Here is a 26,441-nt window from a genome sequence, read left to right as displayed (position 1 = left end):
GTGTCCCAGAAGAGCATAAGTAAATGTGAGCAAGGTTACAGCAAGGCACCACTGGGACTTGAACCCAGGATCTCTTGTTTATGAGGTAGGTGCTTTAGCCAGCTAAGCCACAGTGCTTTGTAAGTAAGATTAGAGACCAGAAGCTTCAGGATCTCTACCAAGCATTTATAAACCTCAACTACCCACCCGGAGAAATAAAAATGCAAATTGAAGAGCCAGACGAATACCTAGGAACCATCTACTTCAAGACAGACCCAAGAAAAGCAACAATAGAACACCACTTGTCATCACCTACAGCCCCCAACTTAAACCTGTCCAACACATTATCAATAAACTACAGCCTATACTGGAACATGATACCATACTCCAAGAGGCTCTAGGAGACAGACCCATAGTCTCCTATAGACAACCACCTAACCTCAAGATGATTCTTACCAACAACCACAGGACATACCACACTAATACCAACCCTGGTACCTTCCCTTGCAACAAACCCTGTTGCCAGGTTTGTCCACATATTCATTCTGCTGATACCATTATTGGACCTAACCAAGTGAGTTATAAGATCAAGAACACATATTCCTGCACATCCAGAAATATAATTTATGCTATCGTGTGCCGAAAGTGTCCGTCTGCTATGTACATTGGACAGACGTCTCAGACACTTCGCCAAAGGATTAATGCCCACAAAACAGATATCAGACAAGATCACAAAGAAAAAACAGTTTCTTGCTATTTCAACCAGAAAGAACACTCTCTCAATGACTTAACCACCTGCATTCTGCTACAAAGACCTTTTACATCTGCACTTGAAAGGGAATCCTCTGAACTGTCATTCATGTTAAAATTCGACACTCTCCGGGAGGGAATGAACAAAGACCCAAACTATCTTACCCATTACCAAGATAGCTTCCCCAATTATCACCTCTAATATCATTAGCTCACAGACATCTAACTTTCCCCACCTCTAATATCATTAATTCACAGACACTTACCTTCCTTCCTCCCCCCCCCCCCCGAATTCCCCTTCTGTTCTGAAATGTGATTTGTCCTTTTCATATGTGTTCATTTTTTTAAATTGTATCCTTTGGTATATATGGTTGTGACTATTTTCTTCCCCTATTTGATCTGAGGAAGTGGGTCTAGCCCACGAAAGCTCATCATCTAATAAACCATCTTGTTAGTCTTTAAAGTGCTACATTGTCCTGCATTTTGCTTCAGCGACTAGCAGTGAGGCACCTCCCTGGCAGCACTGTGTCATACGGTTTCTTCTCGGCCTGCTGCCTCCTGAATGCTGCGAGCAGCTGCCTGGTCCGAGGGGCTGCAGTTCCCTGCAGAGAGGGGCTGGGGCCGGTGGCTTCAGGAAAACCCTTCTGCTGTGTCTGTGGCTGAGTGGCACAAAGGAAGATACAAGATCCCTGGTGGGGTCTTTGCAGGATGTACGTGCCTGAGGAAAGACGCTGGAAGCGCAACAGACACACAAAAGGGGCAGTTTGAGTCACACACACACACGGCAGGGGGCACAGCTCAGCCAGGGACCTTATCCACTCGCAGAGCTTCCCAGCTTCTCCACCCCCCAAACCCCACCAGGTAAACCAAGTAACTAACCCCCCACTGCTCTAGAGTCTCTGGCTCTCATGGGCCTTCTCATCCTTAGGCTCCGCTTTGTCTCTAGACAGACCCTGCTCTGCTACAGCCACCTCCTGCTGTCTGTCACGCCTGGGCCTTCTAGGGCCAAATTTGCTGTTTCATTCTAATGCCTGGGCTTTTAGCACTCAGATCTGCACCTAACAACAGCATTGGCTTGTCAGTTTCTGTAGAGAATCCTTGCCAATTGTCTCAGAGAGTAGAGGAAAGTAAATTCTTTGTCACTGAGAACAAACTGTCACCCCAAGTGGGACTTGAACCCACAATCCCTGGTTTAGGAGGCCAGTGCCTTGTCTATTAGGCCACTGGGGTACACAAAAAAGATTCCCAGAGACAGAAATTCACCCTTCTGAATGTCCCTTCTTCAGCTTTTAGCTCCTGATTAAGCCCCTTTGAAGAAGCCGATACACAGGAAGGGCTGATCACACCCCTCTGAAAATCAGCTTTCCATGGGCATTGGTAGCTGGCTCCAAGTCATGGGCCTTGACCTCTCGTCTTCCTCTTGAAACCAGGGAAGTGTCTCCCACCGCTGCAGCCTCCTGAGACTCTATGGCCGTGTCTGTACAGCAGCCCCACAGCCCCACAGGAGGGCCCCTGGCCTAGCAATGTGTCCCCCTGAGCAGCCTCTGATGTTCCCTGTGTGAGTCGCAGAACCAGCCCTGAGCGACAGGGGGAGGGGGAGCAGCTCTCACATGACAAGGGGCTGACCAGGGGCAGGACATGAGCCTGCCAGGCAGCAGTGACATCACAAGGGCCTTGTGCAGCACCTCAGCTCATTGGTTGGGAGGCAGTGACCTCACAGAGGGGCCATGGCAACAGCCAGGTGGGACAGGCTGCAGGGCTGGGGCATCTCAGAGACCCTCATGGCCTGGCTTCCTGGAATCTCCTTTCCCCAGGCTTCAGTGGGAGGGGCTGGGGCAGGCAGGGTTGCAGGAGGGGCTGGCACTGAACTGAAGAGAGATCTGGGAGAAGCAAGAGGGAGGGTTACAGGATCCCAATGAGGATGGGATTCGAACCCATGCATGCAGAGCACAATGGATTAGCAGTCCATCGCCTTAACCACTCGGCCACCTCATCTGAGTAGTGGGGGCTTGATTCAACCTACCCAAAGCCAGCACTACCAGAAAACTTTGTAGCACTTGCTGGCTGGTTAGGAACACCCAGGGCTGGAAGGTTTTGGCTTTTCACAATGTTCCCTGGGCTGTTGTAAAAAGCTCAGTGCTGGTAACAAACCCAGACACCCCCTAGCTACATCTACCCCGCAGGCTTCTTACACAAGAACTGTTTTGTGCAAGAGTTCTTGCGCAAAATGTCTTGTGCAAGAGCACGTCCACAGTGCCATGTGCTATTGCGCAAGAATGTCTGTGGCAGTGTGCACGCTATCTTGTGCAAGAAAGCTCTGATGGCCATTTTAGCCATAGGGATTTCTTGCACAAATAAACCCTGTTGCCCATTCATACTACCTTCTTGTGCAAGAGCTCTTGCACAAGAGGGTTTATTCCTCACGGGGAGAGGACTAACTCTTGCCCAAGAAGCCCTCTTTTCCTACGTTTTGCTGTAAATTTAGTTGCTCAAGAACGCGCGTGCAGTGTAGATGCTCCTCAAGTTTTTGCGCAAGAACGGCCATTCTTGAGCAAGAAGCCTGCAGTGTCGACGTAGCCCCTGGATGCCCAGAGACGGGCTGTCTAGTCACAGTCTGGGTCGGCGCGCGTTCTGCAATGGGAAGATGTCCACGGAGCAGGCAGATGGCAGCGGCACATGGCTCTGGTGGGCCCAGCATCCAGAGGAGCATTTCCAATATGAGTGTTTACTGACAGTGTCCATCTCTGGTCTGATTTCACAGTGAGCTTCCCTCACATCCCCCTGCCGCAATTCCTTGACCTTGGCTCTGACTTGGTCTAGGATGCGGGGGTAGGAGGGAGTTGGCCTTTCTTTGTAAGACCATTGACCATTCGGCCATAAATATCCACTTCCTCCGCATGGACTGCAGGGTCTGCAGAGACTTCTCCTTGGACCACAGCTCCAAGAGGGTCTTTATCTGTGGCCCAGATCATGACGGTTCCTGGCGTTTGCTGCCCCTGGCTTGATTTGATTCCCAGCCAATACAAGGTGGGAAGGGAACAGGCAACCTCCTGGGGGAGATCTTATTTAACCCTGAACAACAGGCACAAGTGGGTCCCACAGCCAAGGGCTCCCTCACAGATTTTCATGGGGATCAGCTCAAACACCCTGTACTGTGTATTCTCAGATTGCCCCTGTCCCACTTGGCTGTTGTCATGGACCCTCTGTGAGGTCACTGCCTCCTAACCAATGAGCTGAGGTGCTGCACAAGGCACTTATGATGTCACTGCTGCCTTGCAGGGCTCATGTCCTGCTCCTGGCCAACCCTTTGGCCTGTTTGAGCTGCTCCCCCTGTATCACTCCCACTCACTCAGGGTATGTCTACACTATAGAAGTAAACAGGGTCTCAACCACTGCTTCCAATACAGCCAGCTGAAATGGGAGAGAAACCTAGGTGTGGGGACACTCCTTCAGTTGTGTAGCCCCGTGAGATACTCAACTGTTGATTTGTAAATACAGCTCATGCTGGGCTGGGAAAGGAATCCAGGCTGTAGCTATGTAAATCCAGTTCAGCCAGTGCTATAGGCCTGAGGGAGGATCGGTTGTGAGAATGGAATGTGGAGTATTGTAACTAATTTGGCTGTTGTGGGGTCACAAACCATTTTATCTCTAACTGTAGGAATTGTAAGATATGACACCAGTGCTTGCAGGAGAGACACTGTCACTGAAAAAAATCTGGGATGGATGAGCCTTCCCTTTCCAGACTGAAGTGGAGTGGACTTTGGGTGTGAGGGGAAGGAGCGTGAACCAGCAGGCCACATGTACTCCAGCCATGAGCTATGAGATGGGTTCATTCTGCCTCTCCCTCCCCCACTACCCATTCTAAGGATAGACCTAGAACAGACTCCTTAAGGAATCTCTCTGTTATTTTGAAATATTATTCCAGTGGGGGCTGGAATCTTTTGTCCAGCCTAGGTGGGGGGCCAAGAGCTGAAATCACCAAGGAAACTGACAAAGAGCAGAAATCACTGGGTTTATCCCAGAGCCAGACCGATCCTGATCGTAGAAGCAGCAGCTGGCAGGAGCAAGCAGCCAGCAGGGTGAACGGTAGGGGCAAGAGCAGGTAGTTGATGGGTGGCCAGTAGGAACAGTGGCAGGTGGCCAGCAGGGTAGCTGGTGGGAGTAGCTGGCGGCAAGCCAGTAGGAGCAGTGGTGGGTGGCCAACGGAGTGGGTGAGATGCCTCCTATGCCCACTCCCTCCAAGAGTGGGAGGTGAACTCTGAAAATCACGCCTGAGCTCTTATCTGCCCTGAGCAAGGGCAGCAACTGGGAGTGGGGTACAGAGAAAGTTTGGGCATGAGAATGGGACACGTACATTGCTGGACTTACATTGCTGGCAAAGGACATTGCTCAAGCCACTTGAGCCGAGACTTATTTGTGGGTTGGTTCTGAACCCTGCTTGTGGTGTTTTCCCAGGCGAATGCCACATTACTTCTCGCCCTCTTTCATTAAAAGTTTCTTTTCTACATTCAGACTCTGTGCTGGCGAATAGGGAAACATCGCCTCCCCGAGGTACTCGCGGGAGGGGGTGGATTTCCCAGGCTGCTGGATGGGGGCTCAAGCCAGTTTTGTGTGAGATGAATGAAGAGAAACCCCTAGACATCGAACCCAGGCCTGGCTGCTGCCAGCACTACCTGGCAGAAGAGATACACTAGCAGGGGGAGTGACCAAAGCACAGGCCTCGCTATGAGCAGGCTTAGAACTTTTTCAGGGAAACCCTATTGGATTTCTAGTCCAACACCTTGACCACTCGACCATCACAGATGTGAAGACAGCAAAGCCCCTGGTCCAGGGGAACTGGCAGATAATCCCAATGCCCAGGCGTGATATCACCAGCCACACAAAATTCACACAGCAAACAGGGCTCTTAGAACAGGGGAAGTTTGGGGGCTCGTTGCTGGGCCGTGGGGTGAAGCATCAAACCAGCCCCCTCCTGTGGGGCCTGTGAGTGTTGCTGAATGTGTGCCCCTGGAAATGGGAAACAAAAGGTCTGGGAGCCACACAGAGACCCTGCTGGGCTGCAGTCCCAACGACTCCACTTTGTCTTTGCCTGTGGGCTTGTCTGTCTGCAGCCTGGAAACCTCCTGGCTCCTCAGACCACTGGTCTGGATGGAGCGTTCCAGAAGTCGGAATAATGGAATCGCTGTGTTGACGCTCCCATTGTTATTGCAGTATAATGGCCGTTATTCCCAAGGAACGCTGCTGTGTAGATGCAATGCCAGGGGAGTCATTCCTGCAATGCCAGGGGAGTCATTGAAATGAGGTCACTTCTCTAGATATAAAAAGGAAGCAATGTCAGGAGTGGGATTTGAACCCACATCCCCATTCAGAGACCAGAACACCCAACTGATGGAAAGACAGAACCTTGAGTCTGGCGCCTTAGACCACTCGGCCATCCTGACAGCTGTGCAAAGGTATTCAACCAAAGTTTTCTTACATGTGTGAGTTGCTCGGGAGGCAAAGGGAGCACCTCTCTTTCCCCATCTAACAGCCGCTCTACAGCACAGCTGGGTTTATCCCCACTCACCCTCATCTACCGTTGTGAGGTGTTTTACAGGGAGCTGACAGGAAACAGAAGAGGGGAAAACTCTGGCTGGCAGAACCGAAGCCTGGGATTGTCCTGTGCCAGGGAGTCTGTGTCAGTGCCCTTGGGGATCCTGAGCAGGGTTGGTACTTGGGGTGGGGCCGGGGGCTGTTCTGAAAGGCTGCAGGCGCCGTTAGACCCGTTTCTCCTTCCCTGTCTCACCCCAGCGCTGAGCAACACAGTGTCGGTCTGAGCATCCGTCCTGCTCTGGGACGTGTCTCTGTGGCAGGAACCTGCCCAGGCGGCTCTCGCAGTGAGGCCCCTCCCTGGCAGCACTGAGCAGTGAGAGCTGAGTGAAGGGGGAGGCAGGACCAGGAGGAGAAGGCTCCATGACTGTGTCAGAGGGAGGCTCTGCCCTGGCCAGTGGGGAATCGTTGCCTCTCCGAGGGCCCCAGGCCTGGTGGGTCATTTCCCCAGGTTACTGAGTGGGGGCTGGAGCCAGTTCTGGGTTGTCTCCTTCAACAGCCAAACTGACCCAATGGATCTTGTGCCAACCAGACACTGTGCTGGGCTAGTGCTGTGTGTGCCACAGAGCTTCCTGCAGGGCTGTCTGCATGGGAGAGGGGAGGGGCAGTTTGAGTCACCCAGCTCTGCCCCTTCTGAAGGGCTTGTGAAAATGGCAGGTGCTGTCTTGGCAGTGAGGGAGAGGTGGGAAAGGGGCCCTGAGTGAACCTCTTGGGTCACAGCTGCTGTAACAATGAGGTAAGATGAATGACTTGGCAGATGTCAAGTGAAAACTGAGGCTGGTTTCCCTGACTGGGAATTGAACCCAGGCCTCAGCAGTGAAAGTGCTGAATCCTAACCACTAGACCATCAGGGACACAGGAACATGGGTCTCTCCTTAACTACACTAGCCTTTCACAGGCCACTTTCTGTCCCCTTCAGGACATGGGTCCATTTTCCATTGGCCAGAGGGGACAAGAACAGAAACAAAACAGAACATCAAAGCAGCCAGACAGGGCCATGCCAGTTGCCCAATTAGCCCAGGATCCTGTCTCACAACAGAAGCCAATCTCATTGCCCAGTGGGAATCCTCAGGACAGACATTTGTTAAGTGACCCCTCCCCTCACCCATTCTCAGCTTCTAGAATACACCAGCTCAGGACACCTGCCCTTTCCATCCTGGTGAAATGCCATTCATTGTGGCCCCCAGGGCTTCCAAAGTTGAGTAGCTCTGCATTAAGGGTTCTTATTAATGTCAAGAACCTCAAGCAATGTAAAGCCAGATTGTGATGGAACTGGAAAGGAAATTATTTCCACTAGAAGGAAATTTTCCAAGGGGGAACTTGGATTTGAACCAAGGACCACTTGATCTGCAGTCAAACACTCTACCACTGAGCTACACCCCCACAGACATTAGCATCTGGAGCCAATGTTGGGAACTGGACAAGGAACAAGAGACAAGAGGCTTTTGTGTAACTCACATCCCAGGTGCCACCCTTGGGCTTGGGCTCCACACTGAGCAGGCGGGTGGCAGGGGTCTGATACTGTCACAGCTGCAAGGTAAGTCACCCACCTGGCACCTGAGCTCCATGTGGGCAGCAGCCAGACAGTGTGAGTGGAACAGAGGGTCGTGGGGGGCGGGGATTTGTATATTTTAGGAAGGGTCCTGAGTCCTGGCTCCCAGCCACGCACCTTGGCAGAAAGACCAGCGGCCCCTGCACAAAGTGCATTGTGGGAATAAGAGTTGGGGCGGCAGGAAAGGGGCCGGCCCCTCAGCACCAGCGAGCCGGTGGGAGAAGATGGGAGTGAATCCTGCTACCTCTCATGCGCAAAGGCAGCACTTTTCCAATGCAGCTAATTCTGCCCCACCTGCAACCTGCCTCCAGTGCTCCTGCCACTGTCTGGCCCAGGAGGGTTGGTGTCCAGCAGCTCTCTGCCCCAACGTGGCTGGTTTTGGGGAGAGCAAGTAGGAAGTGGGGACCGGGGCTGGGGAGGGGGCTACTGGAGCCACTTAGCCCCCTGGCTGGCAAAAAGAAAAATTGGAAATTTCTCTCCTCATTGGAGAAAGTGGGTATCGATCCCACTACCTCTCACATGCGAAGCGAGCGCTCTACCACTTGAGCTAATTCCCCTGCTACATGTACATTAGTCTTCTTGGAAGCTCTTCCCTTCTCCACAGAGACGTCGGCCTTCTAGGTCAGTTAGTCCTGGGAAAGGAGAAGGCTCCAAAAAGGCCTCAAGGGCAGATCTCAAGGAGACTCCCTACAGCAAAGGCATGGGGGGGCTCTGAGATGGCCCCTGCCCTGCAGCCTGTCCCACCTGGCCACTGTCATGGACTCTCTGTGAGGTCATCACCTCCCAACCTCCATTAGCCAATAAGCTGAGGGGCTGCAAAAGGCCCTTGTGATGTCACTGCCACACCCACCCCTGCCCTCCAGGGCTAATGTCCTGCCCCAGGCAGCCCCTTTGCATGGCTGAGCTGCTCCCAGGGGTGAAAGTGACACATTTCTTACAGGGCCTGTTCTATTGGGCACCATCCCTTGGCCTGGGCAGGAGGGAGGGGGAGGCTCAAGGCAGGAAGTGGGGGGAGGGGTTGTGATAGGACAGTACCTGTAAGAAATTAAAGTGTGGGTGACTCAAGCAGGGATTTGGGGAGTGTGTGAGAGTGGGGGGGGGGGGACTCAGGGCAGGGGTGAGGATGTGGGAGGGTAGAGAAGTCAGGGCACAGGATCTGGGATATGGGGGAGGGTTGGGGCTGGGACTGTGTGTCGAGGGGATCCCTCTGCTCTGTGCTCCCTGAGGCCCTTTAACACACATGGACTGACCTGGGCGCAGGCCAATGAGGGGGGTTTCAGTGAAGCTACATGTAAATGGATCCCTCTAGCAATCCCTGCCAGCCACACGCACAGGGGGAGGGACTTTAGCCAAGGAAGCAGAAGTAGCCAATCTGAGGGAGGTTTAGAAGCAAAGATGGGCTGCTGCAAGGATGGATGAGGGGATGTCACAGGGCACGAGCATGACAAGGGGAGCAGAGAGGGCCCTGCTGCACCGAGAGACATGGCAAAGCCTGGGATTGAACCAGGGACCTTTAAATGTTTCATCTAAGGCTCCGCACACTGAGCTACTGACAAACCCGTCTGGCTCATTATTAACTGTCCAGGATGTTTGGCAGCCGTGTCACAGCCTGAGTGTTGCTCAGCACTAGTAGGAGACAGGGAGGGACAAAATGGTCTAACGGCACCTGCAGCCTTTCAGAACAACCCCCAGTCCCAACCCCAAGGACCAGCCCTTTCCTCCATCCTCACTGGGGTCTGCTGGGAATTGCCTGGATGCCAGCCCACCCCAGTGTCAGCCTAAGGATTGACTGGTCTGTAAAAGCTGCATCCTGGAAATGAGGAAGCAGCTAAAGTGACTCTGGTGGGACTGGAACCCACAATCTTTGAATGTCTAGCTGGACTCACATTAACCATTACAGCTTAGAAGTCCAACATGCTTTCCATTGCACCACAGAGCCTGATGGGCTGGTGAGTTTGATATCTCCGCTCTCTGCTTTGCAGCATGGCATTGCTGGGGGGAGAAGGGGGGTCTGTCTCTTTTGGGAGAGAAGGAAGGAAGATGGAGGGGGCCACTGAAATTAAAGGAGAGAGCTGTAATTGGAGAACGTGGGCATCGATCCCACTGCCTCTCGCATGCTAAGCAAGCACTCTACCACTTGAGCTAATTCCCCTGCCTGAGAAAAGGTTTGCTGCCTCACCCACCTTGTTCCAGAGCCCACAACATCCCTGCGAGTGCTACTTGTGAGACTCACACCTGTGGGCCGGCTAGCTCGGAGGTTTAGGACGTGGTGCTCATATCACACTGACGCGTCTTAAGAGCAAGCCCCTTATTTCAAGCTATAACAGGCTCGCTATTCCGACGTCCCTGCATGGGGATTTATTGCCAAGTGCTGTGTAGCCAGCCCCAAATTACAAAATAAGCTATTTCAAAATAGGCGCATTGATTATTTTGAAGTACGGGACGCAGCCCTAGTGAGTTAGAGCTGAACTCTGCCCCCAGCTCCCTGCTTCACCCACCCACGTACTGACTCCCGCGCTGCCATGGGGCTGTTTGCATTGGCCTCTTCTCTCTGTCGCCAGGCTTCAGCCAGGACTGAGACTCAGGCAGGAGAATGTGACCCGGCTCCCTGCACCTGAGTCCTGCATTTCTCATCCCTTCAGAGACACTTGTTAGTGGAGGAATAAATCACAGTCACATGAGTGTAGATTATGAAACTTTGTAGTTGTTGTTGCCTTGGAAACTCCCCACAGACCTTCCCCTGGGGTCCCGGGCAGCCGCTCACACCGCACAGCTCACTTCGAGGTGAGGGTGCTGTGTAGACGTGCCCGTCCTGTTGAGGACCAGCCTGCTGAGGGGAGGCTCTGGCCACTTCATTTCCTCGTGCCTCTCAGGCTGTGTCTACACTGCAGGGCTACATCTACACTGCAGGCTTTTTGTGCTAGAGCAACTGCTCTTGTGTAAAAACTTGCAGAGCGTCTACACTGAAGGCACATTTTTGCGCAAGTAAATGTATAGTGCAGCATCAGACAACAGGGCTTCTTGCGCAGAAGTTATTGCTCTCCCCACGAGTAATAAGCCCTCTTGTGCAAGAACTCGTCCACAAGGAGTCAGTGTGGATGGGCAACAGGGGTTTCTTGCTCAAGAAAGCCAAATATCTAAAATGCCCGTCAGAGCTTTCCTGCGCAGGAGAGCGTCCACACTGCCATGGCTGCTTTTACAGAAAAGCACTTCTCTTGTGCAACAGCACAAAACAGGGTAGATGTAGCCAGGGGGTGTTTGGGTTTGTTACGAGCACTGAGCTCTGTACAACAGCTGAGGGAACATTGTGAAAAGCCAAAACCTTCCCACCCTGGGTGTCCTTGGCCAGTCAGCAAGTGGCAGAAAGGTTCCCTGAAGTGCTGACTTCAGGTGATTTGAAGCAAATTGTAGCAGCTCAGATGAGGTGGCCGAGTGGTTAAGGTGATGGACTGCTAATCCATTGTGCTCTGCACGCATGGGTTCAAATCCCATCCTCATCGGGTGTTTGCAGCCCTTCCTCTTGCCTCTCTCAGAGGTTCAGTGCCAGCCTCTCCTGCAACCCTGCCTGCCCCACAGGGGAAATCTCCACAGAGACACTCCCAGCTGGGACCCTCAATCCCTTCTGCCCTCAAGGGGAAACCTCACAAAGGAGGCTCCAGGTAGCCAGGCCATGGGGGTCTCTGAGATGCCCCAGCCCTGCAGCCTGTCCCACCTGGCTGTTGTCATGGCCCCTCTGTGAGGTCACTGCCTCCCAGCCAATGAGCTGAGGTGCTGCAAAAGTTCCTTGTGATGTCACTGCTGCCTTGCAGGCTCATGTCCTGCCCCTGGCCAGCCCCTTGGCATGTGTGAGCTGCTCTCCCTGCCCCCCTCACTCAGGGCTGGTTCTGGGGCTCAAGCAGGGAACATCAGAGGCTGCTCAGGGGGCCACGTTGCTAGGCCAGGGGGCCCTCCTATGGGGCTGTGAGTGTTGCTGTCCTGCTGTACAGACAGGGCCATAGAGCCTCAGGAGGCTGCAGCGGTGGGAGACACTTCCCTGGTTCCGGGAGGGAGACGAGATGTCAAGTCCCATGACTTGGAGCCAGCTACAGATACCCATGGAAAGCTGATTTTCAGAGGGGTGTGATCAGCCCTTCCTGTGTATCTGGCTTCTTCAAAGGGGCTTAATCAGGAGCTAAAGTTGAAGAAGGGACAGTTAGAAGGTGAATTTCTGTCTCTGGCACTGTCCCACCTGACAAAGAATTTACATTCCTCTGCTTTCTGAGACAGTTGACAAGGATGCTCCACAGTGGCTCTCTCTCTCTCTCCCTCTCTGCAGAAGCTGTTCAGACCCCTCACTAGCCAATGCTGGTGTTAGGTGCAGTTCTGAGTACTAAAACCCCAGATGTACAAAGTCAGAATGAAGGGGATGCATTTTGCTCTAGGAGTGACAGCCGGAGGGAAGTGACTGTAGCAGAGCCTGGAGAAAAAGCGGAGCCTGAGGATGAGAAGGCCCATGAGAGGCAGAGACTCCAGAGCGGGGGGGCTAGTTATTTGGTCTGGCAAACTGGCATGGCCCAGTCTGGCTGCTTTGATGTTCTATTTGGCTGTTCTTGTCCCCTCTGGGCAAGGGAGAATGAACCCTCCCCCCCATCCTGAAGTGGACATTAAATGGCCTGTGAAAGGCTAGTGTAGGTGAGTAAGGAGACTTGCTTTATGTGTCTCTGATGGTCTAGTGGTTAGGTTCCAGCTCTTTCACTGCTGTAGCCTGGGTTCAATTCCCAGTCAGGGAAGCCCCCAGCAACTTTTACCAAACAACTCCATAGTCAACTTTCATGGCCTTAGTCAACTTTCTTGCCACATGTTACAGCAGCTGAGACCCAAGAGGTTAACTCAGGCTCCTTTCCCACCTCTCCCTCACTGCTAAAAAAAAAGGGTCTAATGGTGTCAGCAGCCTTTCAGAACATCCCCCAGCCCTTCCCTCCCCCTTCGCTGGGCACTGCCTGGACTCAGGCGTCCCCAGTTCCAGCCTAAGGGCTCTGGAGAGGCCAGGGCAGCTCCAGGGGCAGAGTCCTTTTTTCTGCAGTAGCTCAAACCCAGCCCCTTGGTTCCAACTAACTTTACTCCTCATTTTTTGCCCTCTGTGTCTCCCCCCCCAACACAGCCCCTTTTCCACTCCCCCTCCCCCCACTGGTAACACAATCAGGACTTTTCCCTGTTGAAACGACAAACTCTCTGGTTTTTATGTGGGGAATGTAGAACCGGGGAGGGGCTGGGGAAAGACCCTGGGAGGGGGTGGAGGCTGCGAGGAAGGGCTAAGGCTGGCACCTTCCTCTGGTGATTCCACTGCCTCATGTCAGGGGCCTCAGCAGCACTGGGGGGTGGCTCCAGGGGGAGAAGCTGGTTCAGGGGAACTTGAGCTGCTGGGCCACTGAAGCAGGCCCCCAGCAGCAGCCTCTGTGCAGGGCTCACACGCTCCAGGCCTCCCGGTCATATTGAGTCTCCCCGTGTGGCTTGGGCTCCAGAGCCTGCCCCCCAGCTGGTGCCTTGAGGTAGCCACTGCAGCAGCAGGAATTTGGGCATCAGGTCCCCTGCTTTTGGGGTCAGCAAGCCAGGCCCAGGCCCTTTTAGCCACTTGGGCTGTGCAGGCTGGAGCCTCCCCCTACCAGATCTCTGCCCTGCTTCCTGCAAAGCTCTCAGCCTTTTGCTTCTTTCTGCGTTCCTGTCCATAACAGGCAGCTAAGGGAAGGGAAGTCACCAAATGAAACACCCCTGTGGCCAGCATGGGGCTTGAACCCATGACCTTGGCGTTATTAGCACCACGCTCTAACCAGCTGAGCCGGCCTACAAAAGCGCAGTTCACCAGTGGCCCTTTCAAGAAAGGCGTCTCAGTCAGCTGCAGGGATGTCTCTGCAGCTGCCAATGGCTTTTCTCTGACAGGGCCACTAGTGACTCACTGTGACATGGGCTGGCTAGTCCAGCTGGTTTGAAGGTTGGTCAAGGTGGCTGGCGGCCGGCAGACCCAGGGCAAAGAGGCAGCCGGAATCTCTTGCTGCCAGCACCTTGCCTCCCAGCTTCTTCCCTGCCAGCAGCAGCCATAGACCCTTTTGGCCCCTGGGTCAGCCCGGGAATGGAGGCAGGAATGGGGCCTCAGATTGCAGGTTTCCCAGTCCTGAGCGCTGCCCATGACACCAACCACCCCTCAATCAACTAAGCCAAACTGGTGCCCAGTTCATGCCCACTGGGACCTTCTTTACTTGGTTTCTTTCCACCCAGAGCCGGGTCACATTCTCCTGCCTGAGTCTCAGTCCTGGCTGAAGCCTGGCTACAGAGAGAAGAGGCCAATGCAAACAGCCCCATGGCAGCGAGGGAGTCAGTACGTGGGTGGGTGAGGCAGGGACCTGGGGGCAGAGCTGGGCTCTAACTCACTAGGGGTGCATCCCATAGCTCAGAATAAGCGATGCAATTTTGAAATAGCTTATTTTGTAATTTGGCGCTGGCTCCACGGCACTTATTTCAAAATAAATCGCTATTCCGAAACATCCCTCCCTCCTCAGAGGGAAACCTCACAAAGGAGATTCCAGGCAGCCAGGCCATGGGGGTCTCTGAGATGCCCCAGCCCTGCAGCCTGTCCCGCCTGGCTGTTGCCATGGACCCTCTGTGAGGTCACTGCCTCCCAACCAATGAGCTGAGGTGCTGCACAAGGCCCTTGTGATGTCACTGCTGCCTTGCAGGCTCATGTCCTGCCCCTGGCCAGCCCCTTGGCATGTGTGAGCTGCTCTCTCTGCCCCCCTCACTCAGGGCTGGTTCTGGGGCTCACACAGGGAACATCAGAGGCTGCTCAGGGGTCCACATTGCTAGGAATAAGGGCTCTTTTGGACAAGGTTTTATTTTCCAAAAGATCCCGTCTAGACTGGCGCTTTTTCCTGGCAAAGCCCCGAGCTGGAAAAAAAGCAGCAGCCATGTTCATGCAAATGAAGCAGGGGAGATTTAAATCCCCGCTTCATTTGCAATTGCGCTGTGTCTAATCTGCATCCCTTTTCCGCAAAAGGCCCTTCAGCAGCAGCACACGGCTGCCATCCAGCAGGCCCTTCCGGGGGCTTGTGCATCTGAGAGGCCCTGAGGGAGAGTTCCAGACAAGGACACCTGTGAGACTCTCCCCTGGGTGCCCCCACAAGGGGTTTCTGTATTTCCCCTCTGTGCCTCCCCCACCACCACCACACACACACCCTTCCCCTGCCCGCCCTTCCCACTTTCTGCTCCCGCCTCCCCTGCTGAAGACACGTGAGAAGACACGTGAGAAGTGGTTTGTTTTTTTGTGGACCTGCCCTGACCGCAGCCCTAGAGACTCTGGAACAAAGAAGACACATGAGAAGAACCCATCTTTCTTCCTTTTCCTGTGACATGGATGGATCTAGCTCAGGTTTCACTCAGGGGGTCCGTCTGCATGTGAAGTACCTGTGACAGCCCCTGTGCTCCTCTGCCCCTCATCAGCAATGCCACCTACTTGGGGGAGCACGTGCCCCGAGACATGTAGAAATGACAACCTAGACAAGCCAGCATCAATCAGGCACTCTTCGATAGCTCACTTGGCAGAGAGGAGGACTGTAGTGTATGCTTGGCAAGTGACCCTTAGGTTGCTGGTTCAACTCTGGTTCGAAGGAGCGATTGTTTTCCCTCCGGCCTGGCCTTAGCAGAAGGTAACCAAGGTAGTTGCCTTGGGTCCGTGTCTTCAGAGCCCTCTACTGCAATTGACAGAAAGATTGTGGGTATGAGCTGCCAATCACATTTCTTGGGCTGCGCAGGTTATATCCACAAACACAAAAGTTCTTTTTGAACAATGGCCGTTATTCCAAAGTAACAATGCAAGAGTCTACACAGCAATTCCGTTATTTTGAAATAATTCTGAAGTAACAGACGGCTTATTCCGACTTCTGCAAACCTCATTCTACGAAGAATAACACGTAATCCAAATTAGCTATTTCAAAATAATGTGTCTGTAGCTGCGCCACTGTTGCTAGTTTGAACTAGCCCCTCCCCAGGGCCATTTTAAGTTATTCTTCCTGGGGCTCTAAATCGAGATAGCTCGTCTACACTGGGGAGCCTGCCTCCGACTATTCTGAGGTTTCCCTGCAGTGTAGACGTGCTAGTTCGAAATAAGCTATTTTGGAATCACTATTCCAGACCAGCTTATTCCAAAATAAATGTGCCATGTAGTCGTAGCCAGAGGGATGAAGCAGCAGGAGGAAAGCCCAGAGTCCAGAGGCCAGGCTGAAAGCTCAGTATTCCATATGGCTACACACAGTCACCTGTCTCGGTCCCATGGTGTAAGGGGCAGGACTTTGAATCTTGCAATCTGAGTTCAAATCTTAGTAGGACCTCCTGGGTTGGGGCTTATTGTTGTGAGGTTTTTCACACTGCCTGGCTATGCTGCAGGCTTCTTGCACAAGAATGGTAGTTCTTGTGCAAAAACTAGCACAGTGTCTACCCTGCATGTGCATTCATGTGCAAGAAAAACAGTAAACCATTGGAAAAGAGGGCTTCTTGTGCAAGAGTTAGTCCTCTCCCCATAACGAATAAGCCCTCTTGCACAGGAAGGCAGTGTGCACAGGCAAGAGGGATTTCTTGTGCCAGAAACTCCTAAGGCTAAAATAGCCATTAGAGCTTTCTTGCACAAGAGAGCATCTATGCTGCTGTAGATGCTCCTTCGGAGGAGATAAACCACCTCATAGAGCTGGAAGGGACTTTGAGAGGTCAGATAGTCCAGCCCCCTACCCTCATAGCAAGCACAAGAACCCTCCCTGACAGATTTGCCCCAGATCTCTAAATGGCCCCCTCAAGGATTGAATTCAGAATCCTGGGTTTAGCAAGTCAATACTCAAACCACTCAGCTCTCCCTCCCTGTTGTGCCAAAGCACATGGCCGTGTGGACGTCCTCTTGCACAAGAACTCTTGCACAAAACAGTTCTTGGGCAAGAAGCCTGCAGTGTCGATGGAGCCTAAAGTTTTTCATATTTTTTGTTTTAAAAATATTTCAAAAAGTTGTTCAATGTGCCCCAAGCCTGGAATTGTGCTGCAGCCACCTCCCTCGCTACGGTCGCTGGCTCCGTGTGCACTGGCCTTCTGTCTGGGTGCTGGCAGGGGAGTGAGAGGTGGTGGGTACCAATGGGTAACAGGTGCCAAGGTGCATACAGAGAAGCCAGCGCCTGCATCTGACCTCACTGTGCACACCTCAGCTTTTAACAAACACTCTCCTCCTGTCTGCGCCTAACACCAGTGTCAGTGTCTGCTCCGGAGGGGTCCTGTCTGGGGGAAAATGGCAATTCCAGGGGACCCGCACAGCTAACATGATAAAGAGAAAGCAACTCCACTAGGAACCATCACAAGTGTCACCCCAGATGGGACTTGAACCCACAATCCCTGGCTTCGGAAGCCAATGCCTTGTCCATTAGGCCACTGGGGCACATGAGTGATGATACAGAAACCGAAATTCCCTTTCTTTCTGGCTGGCCAGGGATACCCAGGGCTGAAAAGTTTTGGCTTTTCACAATGTTCCCTGGGCTGTTGTAGAAAGCTCAGTGCTGGTAACAAACCCAAACACTCCCTGGCTACATCTGCCCTGCAGGCTTCTTGCGCAAGAACTGCTAGGTGCAACAGCGCATCCACACTGCCATGTGCTTTTGTGCAAGAACGTCCATGGCAGTGTGAACGCTCTCTTGTGCAAGAAACCCCTGTTGCCCATCCATACTGCCTTCTTGTGCAAGAGCTCTTGCACAAAAGAGCTTATTCCTCATGGGGAGAGGAATAACTCTTGCGCAAGAAGCCCTCCTTTCCTACATTTTGCCATAAATTTACTTGTGCAAGAATGCGCGTGCATTATAGATGCTCCTCAAGTTTTGTGTAAGAAGCCTGCAGTGTAGACATAGCCCCTGGGTGCCCAGAGAGGGGCTGGCTAGTCACAGTCTGGCTCGGAGCGCTCTCTGCAATGGGAAGATGTCCATGGAGCAGGTGTATGACAGCAGCACACAGCTCTGGTGTGCTGGGGAGGGAGGCCCAGCATCCGGAGGAGCGTTTCCAAGAGAAGCTTTTACTGACAGTGTCTGTCTCTGGTCTGATTTCACAGTGCGGTGAGACACTGGCACCCACAGCAGCATGGACGGGGTGGCTGGAGGGAGTGGCTGGCGGGCGGCTGGTAGGAGCAGTAGCAAGTGGCCAACAGAGTGGGTGAGATGCTTCCTATCCCCAATCCACCCCCAAGAGTGGGAGGTGAGCTCTGAAAACCACCTGTGAGCTCTTATCTGCCCTGAGCAAGGGCAGCAACTGTGAGTGGGGTATGGAGAAAGTTTGGGCATGTGAATGGGACACTTACATGGCTGGACTTACATTGCTGGCAAAGGACACTGCTCAATCCTCTTGAGCGGGGACTTACTTGTGGGTTGGTTCTGAACCCTGCTTGTGCCCAGGCCTGACATAACCTGCCCCACAGAATTCACACAGCAAACCGGGCTCTCAGAGCACAGGGGGAGTTTGGGGGCTCGTTGCTGGGCCATGGGGTGAAGCATCAGACCAGCCCCCTCCTGTGGGGCCTGTGAGTGCTGCTGAATCTGGGCCTCTGCTCCTGGGCAATGGCAAACAAAAGGTCTGGGGGCCACACAGAGACCCCGCTGGGCTGAGCAGGAAGTGTCTGGGATTTCACTTCGTTTATGCCTGTGGGCTTGTCTGTCTGCAGCCTGGAAACCTCCTGGCTCCTCAGGCCACTGGTCTGGATGGAGCGTTACAGATGTCAGAATAATGGAATTGCTGTGTAGACACTCCCATTGTTATTGCAGTGTAAGGGCTGTTATTCCCAAGGAACGCTGCAGTGTCGATGCAGCGTAGGAGAAATGCTGAGCAAGTGCTCCTGCAATGTCTGGGGAGACAGGGAAATGAGGTCACTTCTCTAGCTATCAAGAAGAAGTCATGTCAGGAGTTGGATTTGAACCCACATTTCCATTCAGACACCAGAACACCCAACTGAGGGAAAAGCAGGACCTTGAGTCTGGCACCTTAGACCACTTGGCCATCCTGACACTTGCGTTAGTGTTTTCAAGTGCAGTTTTCGTACATGTTTGAGTTGCTCGGGGAGACCGAGGGGGCCCCTCTCTTTCCCCACCTAACAGCCGCTCTGCAACACAGCTGGGTTTATCTCCACTCACCCTCACTCACCCTTGTGGGGTGTTTTGCAGGGAGCTGACAAGAAGCGGAAGAGGGGAAACCGCTGGCCGGCAGAACTGAGGCTTGGGATTCTCCTGTGCCAGGGAGTCTGTGTCAGTGCCTGGGGATCTTGAGCAGGCGGCTCCTGGGCTTGTTGGCTCCACTCCAGGGGTGTCTCCTCTGCAGGGCGATGCTTGTTCCCGGGGCTAACGCTTATCCCTGGGACACACTTTGTGCAGGGACCATTGCTGGTCTTTGTGCCACATTATGTGTCTGGGACGTGGGAGTGAGGAACCTGCCCAAAACAGACAAGTATCCACACACCACCCCCCGGTTCTGCGTCCCCGGCATCCGGCCCTCCTCCGTCATCCCCACACGCTACCCTGAGCCTCCCAGCCTGCACCCCCACACGTAGCTTTCTTACAGATGCTGTTTTACCGCAACCCTCTCACGCCAGCCTCGGCCCCCCCCAACTCTTTGGAGACAGGCCGCTCTCTATTGCTGTGCGCACTCTTCAATAAAGAGCTTGTGACTGGACTTTGCTGGTGTTGCCTGTCTCTTTGCGGTCAGTCAACAAACTGAGCCATCTGGGCTAGAGTCCCTGACAGAGGCAACGATTCCCCACTGGCTAGGGCAGAGTCTCCCTCTCACACAGTCATGGAGCCTTCTCCCCCTGCTCCTGCCTCCCTCCCCTTCTCTAAGCTCTCAGGGTATGTCGACATTACAGAGTTTTCCCGTCTTCTGCAAGAAAATGGAAAGAACAGAGGGGTTTCTCTGGCATTGGTGATCCTCATTCTACAAGGAAGAAGCCTTTTTGCGGAAGAGCTCTTTTGGAAAAACGCATGTGAGGTTGGAGAAGAAAGTTCTTCCGGAAGAAGAGGAAAGGGGGAAAAGCCCAGGTGCCCTGGTGGCCATTCCGTCCATAGCAATCCCAGCTTACATGCGAGAGAGCGTCCATTCAGTCTGGACTCTCTCTTTCGGAAAAGCAGATCACTTTTTTAATGCACTTTTGCAGTGTGGACGCTCTCTTCTAGAAGTTTTTTTTTGAAGATCCCTTCCGAAAAAAGCTTCTTCCGAAAGAAGCCTGCAGTCCAGACATAGCCTCTGGGTACATCTGCAAAGCACGCTTATTTCAAACACCGCTATTTTTGGACTGATCTGGTTCCAAGCAACCAACAGGGTGTGTGTGTTCAGTAAATCTACATGTGACTAGCTCCATCTAGCAGCCACATGGGCCTTTAGCCAAGGCAGCAGTGACTCTGAGGAAGGGCTGGGGGCTAATCAGATGAACATGAGTGTCTAAGGCCACGCAGAAATGGATGAGGGGACGTCACAGACACTAGCACATCAAGAGGTAGAGAGGCCCCTGCTGCACTTCCAGACATGCAACAGTCTGGATAGAATCAGGGATTTTCAGCTGTTTAATCTAAGACACTTGCCACTAAGCTGCTGCCAACAGGCCAGGGGAGGAAGGCCAGGACAAGACCCTTTTAGCCACTGGCTCTGTGCAGGCTGGAGCCTCCTCCTACCAGATCTCTGGGCCTACTTCCTACAAAGCCTCCAACAGCTGCCTGGCCTGACTCATCTGGCTTCCCCAGGCTGGCGCCCAGGGGCATTCTCAGATGATGTCACCCCCTCTGTCAGGTGGGAGTTGGGCTCATCCCAGGCACAGGTCTGGCAGAAGGAGCTGCGCTGACCTGGGCACCACGGGGAGGTGCAATATCTACTGTTTCTACCTGGCTTTGAACCAGGGACATTTTGTGTGTTAGACAAATGTGATAACCACGACACCACAGAAACACCTGTGACGGGCTTAAATTCTGCTGGACTTAAACTTGGACAAATATTCTGCTACTAACTCTTGGCCAATGCTTTGGGGAAAAGGCCGAGCAAGAGCAGGGAATAAGACACCCCCTCCCCCTGCTACTTCTCTAGACCTTTGCTCCCAACATTGGGAAGGTGGCAGTGGCTTGGTGACTCAGGAGGGGAGACCCACGTCACATCCCCAGCATTGCCCCCCTGCAGGGATGGACCTTTGGGGACAGGCCCAGACTCCCAGACCTCTCTCCCAGCTACTGTCACACTCCAGAGCAGAGCAGCCCCCAGGAGTAGGGCTGAGCCATGCAGTGGTGGCAGGGCGAGGGGCAGGAGCTGAGAGTTTACCTGAGACCTCAGGAACCCAGCACAAGGCACCATCCCAGGCCTCTCTCTGACAGGAGCAGAAGGGGAGGGTGTCTCAGGACTTGGGTAGCTTGTTGTCCTGGTGAGGGGTGTGGCCTCGTTGTGAGCAGGATTTGAACGTGCACGGAGAAACCCTATTGGATTTCTAGTCCAACACCTTAACCACTCGGCCATCACAACTCTGCAAAAGTTTTTTCCTCTATATAAATGTGGAGAAAAATTCTGTTACTAACTCCTTGGCCAGCTCAGATTGCTGCAGGGCAAAGGAATTCTCACTCCTTAATTCTGTGCCCCCAGGAAGGGACCAGCTCCACAGTCCCAGCGGCTTGGGGAGATGTGCATATCAGAGCCTCTGCCCATGGGGCTGTAGCCTTCTGTGCCCAGGGAGCCAGACACTGCCAAGGTGGGAAAGCTGGAGGGAAATGGGGAATGGTCGGGAGTCAAAGGTGCTGTCTGGGACCATAGAGTTTTACAGGCCACTGGTGAGGAGGGGACCATGGCTTAGCGAACCCGTTATGGTTTGAAACAAGGGGCTTGCTCTTAAGACGCATCATTGTGATATGAGCACCATGTCCTAAACCTCCGAGCTAGCCGGCCCATAGGTGTCAGTCTCACAAGTGGCCCTTTCAGAAAGGAGCCTTGGGCAGCTGCAGGGACATTGTGGGCTCTGGAAGGAAAAGTGCAGAGGCAGGGGAATTAGCTCAAATGGTAGAGCTCTTGAAGATGTGGGTCCCGAGGCAGCAGAGATCTTTGAAGGGAGCGGAGACGTAAGGTCAGAAGGAAGGAGAACAAGTCACCTCTTCCCAGGTGAGATGTGGTGGGAAAACTCCCAGATCCGGTGCAAGCCGAGCTCCAAGGGCTGGTTCCTGCCCTGGTGGCTCCTTGCAGGGCCTGGCTTGAGAAGCGCCAAGGAGCCGTGTGTGGCCAGGAGAAAGGGAGCATAAGGAACGTGGATAAAGGAGCAGGGTGGGGGAGCAGGAACAAGGGAGGGTGGCAAAGCAAGCTGGGGGTGCTGGGTGAGAAGAAAGCCAGGGGAATGGGGTGGCTGGGGTCTGGGCATGAGGCGGGACATTATGTGGCTTTGTGTCCACTTGCACCAAAGGTGACAGCCACACTGCCCCGAAGGTGCACAGCCACGGTAGTGGCACTTCCAGGGTAGGCCCTGGACTGAGTGGCCGCAATGACCTGGTGTCAGGCAAGGCACCACTGAGAAGTCTCAGGCCCCCCCCCGCGTTCTCCTTTCTCAGCCTAACCTGCTGAGCTGTCTCCCACAAGCTCCTGAAAGCCAGCGCACATGCTGCCAAACCCTGCACCAGGGGGCAGGCCCTGGAACTGCCTTGTGGGCACCCAGGGGAACCGCAATAAGAGAAGACCCTGTGTTTCTGCCTGGCTTTGAACCAGGGACCTTTTGCGTGTTAAGCAAATGTGATAACCACTACACCACAGAAACACACTCAAAAATGTTTTCTGCTACTGCACTTAAGCTTGGGCAAATATTCGGTTGCTAACCCTTTGGCCAACAGAGATTGCTGCAGGGCAAAGGAATTCTCTGTTGTCTATTTTGTGCCCTCAGGAAGGGACTAAACTGAAGGAGGCCGGGCCCCACCTGGGGACTCCAACCTAAACCCCTGAGACCAAGGGGTTTACAAGCCAGAGAATCAAAAGTTTGCTAAATTTTGCCCTCCCCCAACCCTGCAGAACCTCAAAGGCAACTCTACAGTCCCAGCGGCTGGGGCAGATGGGCATGTTAGAGCCTCTGCCCACTGAGCTGTAGCCTTCTGTGCCCAGGGAGCCAGACACCACCAGGGTGGGAAGGCAGAAGGGAAATGAGGAATGGCCGAACTTTGCGAGACAATGGTGTTGTCAGGGACCATACAGTAGAACAGTTTAGAGGTGGGTCAGAGTAGGGCACAGTGGCTTAGCTGGCTAAAGCACTTGCCAAATAAAAAGCAGTTACTGCTGCAGCCTTTGCTCACATTTACTTATGCCCTTCTGGGACACAGAAGAGGCCTCCCCTGGCCACCCATGGAACTGCTGGTTCAGGAAAAGGCTGAGTGGAGAGGTGTGTGGGGAAGAATGACGTAGGAAAATGTGAGCAAAGGTTACAACAAGGCACCACTGGGAGTTGAACCCAGGATTTTTTGTTAATAAAGCAGGTGCTTTAGCCACCTAAGCCATGGTGCCCTCTTCCGAAGTGACTCTTTATGTTTCCAGACAACACTTTTGACTCCCAAAGTGCAGCCGTTCCCCATTTCCCTCCAGCCATCGAGCCCAGGTGGTGTCTGGCTCCCTGGGCACAGAAAGCTACAGCTCCGTGGGCAGGGGGCTTTGGCTTCCTTGCCCATGGGATGCTGTTGCAGGAAGGGCTGCTCAGCAGCGCTGGGGTTCACCTGTCGAGGAAGGGAAGAGTATTTGGGTGCAGACTGGCTAACCTAGTGAGGAGGCTTTAAACTAGGTTTGATGGGGGCAGGTGCCCAAAGCCCACAGGTGAGTGAACAACATGGACACCTGGGAGATGGGGCAGAAATGGGAGGGAGCAGGGGCTGTAACAGCAGAGATAAAGGAGGGACGCGGGACCACTGGGAAGCAAAATCTAATCTGTGTCTTAGATGCTGGTACAGACACACAGGACTATGGGTAATAAGCAGGAAGAAGTTGGTATCACAGGGACTTGGTGGGATAATGCACTTTATTGGAATATTGGCACAGAAGGATACAGCTTGCTCTGGATTTGCAGGAAAAAGGGAGGAGGAGTTTCCTTAGATATGAAACATGCGAACACTTGGCCTGAGGTGGAGATGGACACAGGAGTGGACTTGTTGGGAGTCTCTGGGTGAGGTTAAAGGGGTAAAACCCCAGGGTGTTGTCACACTAGGCGTCTATTACAGACACCTCCCCAGGCAGAAGAGGTGCCTGAGGCTTCTTAAACAATTAACAAAATCATCCAATGTGAAGCTGGTTTCACTCACACTCAGCCTCACCCACAGCTGGGAGGCAGTTTGCAGGGAGCTGAAAAGAAACTGGCTGGTAAAACCAAGGCTCAGGATGCTTCTGTGTCCAGATGTGCAAACAACTGGCAGCCAAGTGCTGGTCTGTTCCTGCCCTCCCCAGGCAGGCGAATCCCCCCGCTAGGTGTTACAGCCAGGACTTTGCCTGTCTGGATTTTAGCCAGGGAACTTTTCTATGCCCGGCAAACGTGACACCCCCTGCACTGCAGAAACCAGTCCACTGCCTATTGCAAAGAGGCCCCTAGAAGCACTTAGGTCCCCTTGTTGTCTCTGCCTGTAAAGCAAAGGAAAAAGCAGCCATCTCTCACTGGAGAATGTGGGTGTTGATCCCACTGCCTCTCACATGCAAAGCAAGCGCTCTACCACTTGAGCTAATTCCCGTGCATGGGAACAAATGCCCTGCCCCACCCACCTTGTTCCAGAGCCCATATGACAAGCGGCTTTGACATTCCCGTTAGGGCAAAAGCCCTTTTCCGGAAATGTTTTTCCACAAGAGGGCCAGTGTAGATAGCTAAAAACTGTTTTGCACAAAAAGTCGCGATGGTGAAAATGGCGATCGGGGCTTTCTTGCACAAAACCACGTCTAGATTGGCATGGACACTTTTCCGTAAAAGCATTTGCAGAAAATCGTGCCAGTCTAGATGCAGCCCTGGGCTTTTAGAACTCAGACGTGCACCTAACACCAGCATTTGCTATTGAAGGGTCTGAACAACTTCTGTAGAGAGACAGACCGAGTAAGGAGCATCCTTGCCAACTGTCTCAGAGAGCAAAGAAAGATAAGTTTTTTGTCAGTAAGAGGAAACTATCACCCCAAGTGGGACTTAAACACATAACCCCTGACTGAGGACGCCTCTGCCTTGTCCATTAGGGCAAAGGAGAACACAGAAAACACTCCCAGAGACAGAAATTCACCCTTCTAAATGTCCCTTCTTCAACTTTTAGCTCCTGATTAAGCCCCTCTGAAAATCAGCTTTCCATGGGTATCTGTAGCTGGCTCCCAGTCATTGGCCGTGACGTCTCACCTCCCTCCTGAAATCAGGGAAGTGTCTCCCACCGCTGCAGCCTCCTGAGGCTCTATGACCCTGTCTGTACAGCAGAGACAGCAACACTCACAGCCCCACAGGAGGGCCCCTGGCCTAGCAATGTGGCCCCCTGAGCAGCCTCTGATGTTCCCTGTGTGAGCCCCAGAACCAGCCCTGAGTGAGGGGGGCAGGGAGAGCAGCTCACACATGCCAAGGGGCTGGCCAAGGGCAGGACATGAGCCTGCAAGGCACCAGTGACATCACAAGGAACTTTTGCAGCACCTCAGCTCATTGGTTGGGAGGCAGTGACCTCACAGAGGGGCCATGACAACAGCCAGGTGGGACAGGCTGCAGGGCTGGGGCATCTCAGAGACCCCCATGGCCTGGCTGCCTGGAATCTCCTTTGTGAGGTTTCCCCTTGAGGGCAGAAGGGATTGAGGGTCCCAGCTGGGAGTGTCTCTGTGGAGATTTCCCCTTTCCCCAGGCTGCAGTGGGAGGGGCTGGGGCAGGCAGGGTTACAGGAGAGGCTGGCACTGAACCTCTGGGAGAAGCAACAGAGAGGGTCATTAACACCCAACAACAATGGGATTCAAACCCATGCGTGCAGAGCACAACACATTAGCAGTTCAGTCCCTTAACCACTTGGCCACCTCAACCGAATGATAAAAATTTATTTCAAGCCACCTGAAGTCAGCACTTCAGGGAACCTTTGTGCCACTCGCTGGCTGGCCAGGGACACCCAGGGCAGGAAGGTTTTGCCTTTTCACAATGTTCCCTGGGCTGTTGTACAAAGCTCAGTGCTCGTAACAAACCCAAACACCCCCTGGCTACATCTACCCTGCAGACTTCTTGCTCAAGAACTGTTTTGCAAGAATTCTTGTGCAAAAGGTCTTGCGCAACAGTGTCTCCGCACTGCCATGTGCTGTTGCACAAGAGAAGTGCTTTTCTGCAGGAGTGCACATGGCAGTGTGGACGCTCTCCTTCCAAGAAAGCTCTGATGGCCATTTTAGCCATTTCTTGAGCAAGTGGCCCTTTCAGAAAGGAGCCTTGGGCAGCCGCATGGATGTTTTGGGCTCTGGAACAAGGTGGGTGGGACAGTAGAGACTTTCACATGCAGAAGAATTAGCTCAAGTGGTAGAGCGCTTACTTAGCATGTGAGAGGCAGTGGGAGGATCGATACCCACATTCTCC

The 26,441-nt window shown here is 53.3% G+C and overlaps 10 non-coding genes across 10 annotated transcripts; 1 reads left to right on the top strand and 9 right to left on the bottom strand.

The window, feature by feature from the left end:
* Positions 1 to 2,642: 2,642 nt before the first annotated feature.
* Positions 2,643 to 2,724, bottom strand: TRNAS-GCU (transfer RNA serine (anticodon GCU)). The gene has a single exon. It is a non-coding gene; the product is annotated as a tRNA-Ser (tRNA).
* A 3,337-nt stretch (positions 2,725 to 6,061) lies between these two features.
* TRNAL-CAA (transfer RNA leucine (anticodon CAA)) lies at positions 6,062 to 6,170 on the bottom strand. Its single transcript has 2 exons — positions 6,133 to 6,170; positions 6,062 to 6,107 (listed from the first exon to the last, which is right to left on the bottom strand). It is a non-coding gene; the product is annotated as a tRNA-Leu (tRNA).
* Positions 6,171 to 7,100: 930 nt separating this feature from the next.
* TRNAE-UUC (transfer RNA glutamic acid (anticodon UUC)) lies at positions 7,101 to 7,172 on the bottom strand. The gene has a single exon. It is a non-coding gene; the product is annotated as a tRNA-Glu (tRNA).
* Positions 7,173 to 7,629: 457 nt separating this feature from the next.
* On the bottom strand, positions 7,630 to 7,701 carry TRNAC-GCA (transfer RNA cysteine (anticodon GCA)). The gene has a single exon. It is a non-coding gene; the product is annotated as a tRNA-Cys (tRNA).
* A 2,003-nt stretch (positions 7,702 to 9,704) lies between these two features.
* On the bottom strand, positions 9,705 to 9,809 carry TRNAR-UCU (transfer RNA arginine (anticodon UCU)). The gene is made up of 2 exons: positions 9,773 to 9,809; positions 9,705 to 9,740 (listed from the first exon to the last, which is right to left on the bottom strand). It is a non-coding gene; the product is annotated as a tRNA-Arg (tRNA).
* Positions 9,810 to 11,288: 1,479 nt separating this feature from the next.
* On the top strand, positions 11,289 to 11,370 carry TRNAS-GCU (transfer RNA serine (anticodon GCU)). The gene has a single exon. It is a non-coding gene; the product is annotated as a tRNA-Ser (tRNA).
* A 5,866-nt stretch (positions 11,371 to 17,236) lies between these two features.
* On the bottom strand, positions 17,237 to 17,309 carry TRNAR-CCG (transfer RNA arginine (anticodon CCG)). Its single transcript has one exon. It is a non-coding gene; the product is annotated as a tRNA-Arg (tRNA).
* Positions 17,310 to 20,766: 3,457 nt separating this feature from the next.
* TRNAV-AAC (transfer RNA valine (anticodon AAC)) lies at positions 20,767 to 20,839 on the bottom strand. Its single transcript has one exon. It is a non-coding gene; the product is annotated as a tRNA-Val (tRNA).
* Positions 20,840 to 21,318: 479 nt separating this feature from the next.
* Positions 21,319 to 21,400, bottom strand: TRNAS-AGA (transfer RNA serine (anticodon AGA)). The gene has a single exon. It is a non-coding gene; the product is annotated as a tRNA-Ser (tRNA).
* Positions 21,401 to 22,597: 1,197 nt separating this feature from the next.
* Positions 22,598 to 22,670, bottom strand: TRNAV-AAC (transfer RNA valine (anticodon AAC)). The gene has a single exon. It is a non-coding gene; the product is annotated as a tRNA-Val (tRNA).
* Positions 22,671 to 26,441: the final 3,771 nt, after the last annotated feature.

Source organism: Pelodiscus sinensis, chromosome 31, assembly GCF_049634645.1.
Source record: "Pelodiscus sinensis isolate JC-2024 chromosome 31, ASM4963464v1, whole genome shotgun sequence".
Taxonomy (NCBI): domain Eukaryota; kingdom Metazoa; phylum Chordata; order Testudines; family Trionychidae; genus Pelodiscus; species Pelodiscus sinensis.
This window is presented reverse-complemented; position numbering and strand designations above follow the sequence as displayed.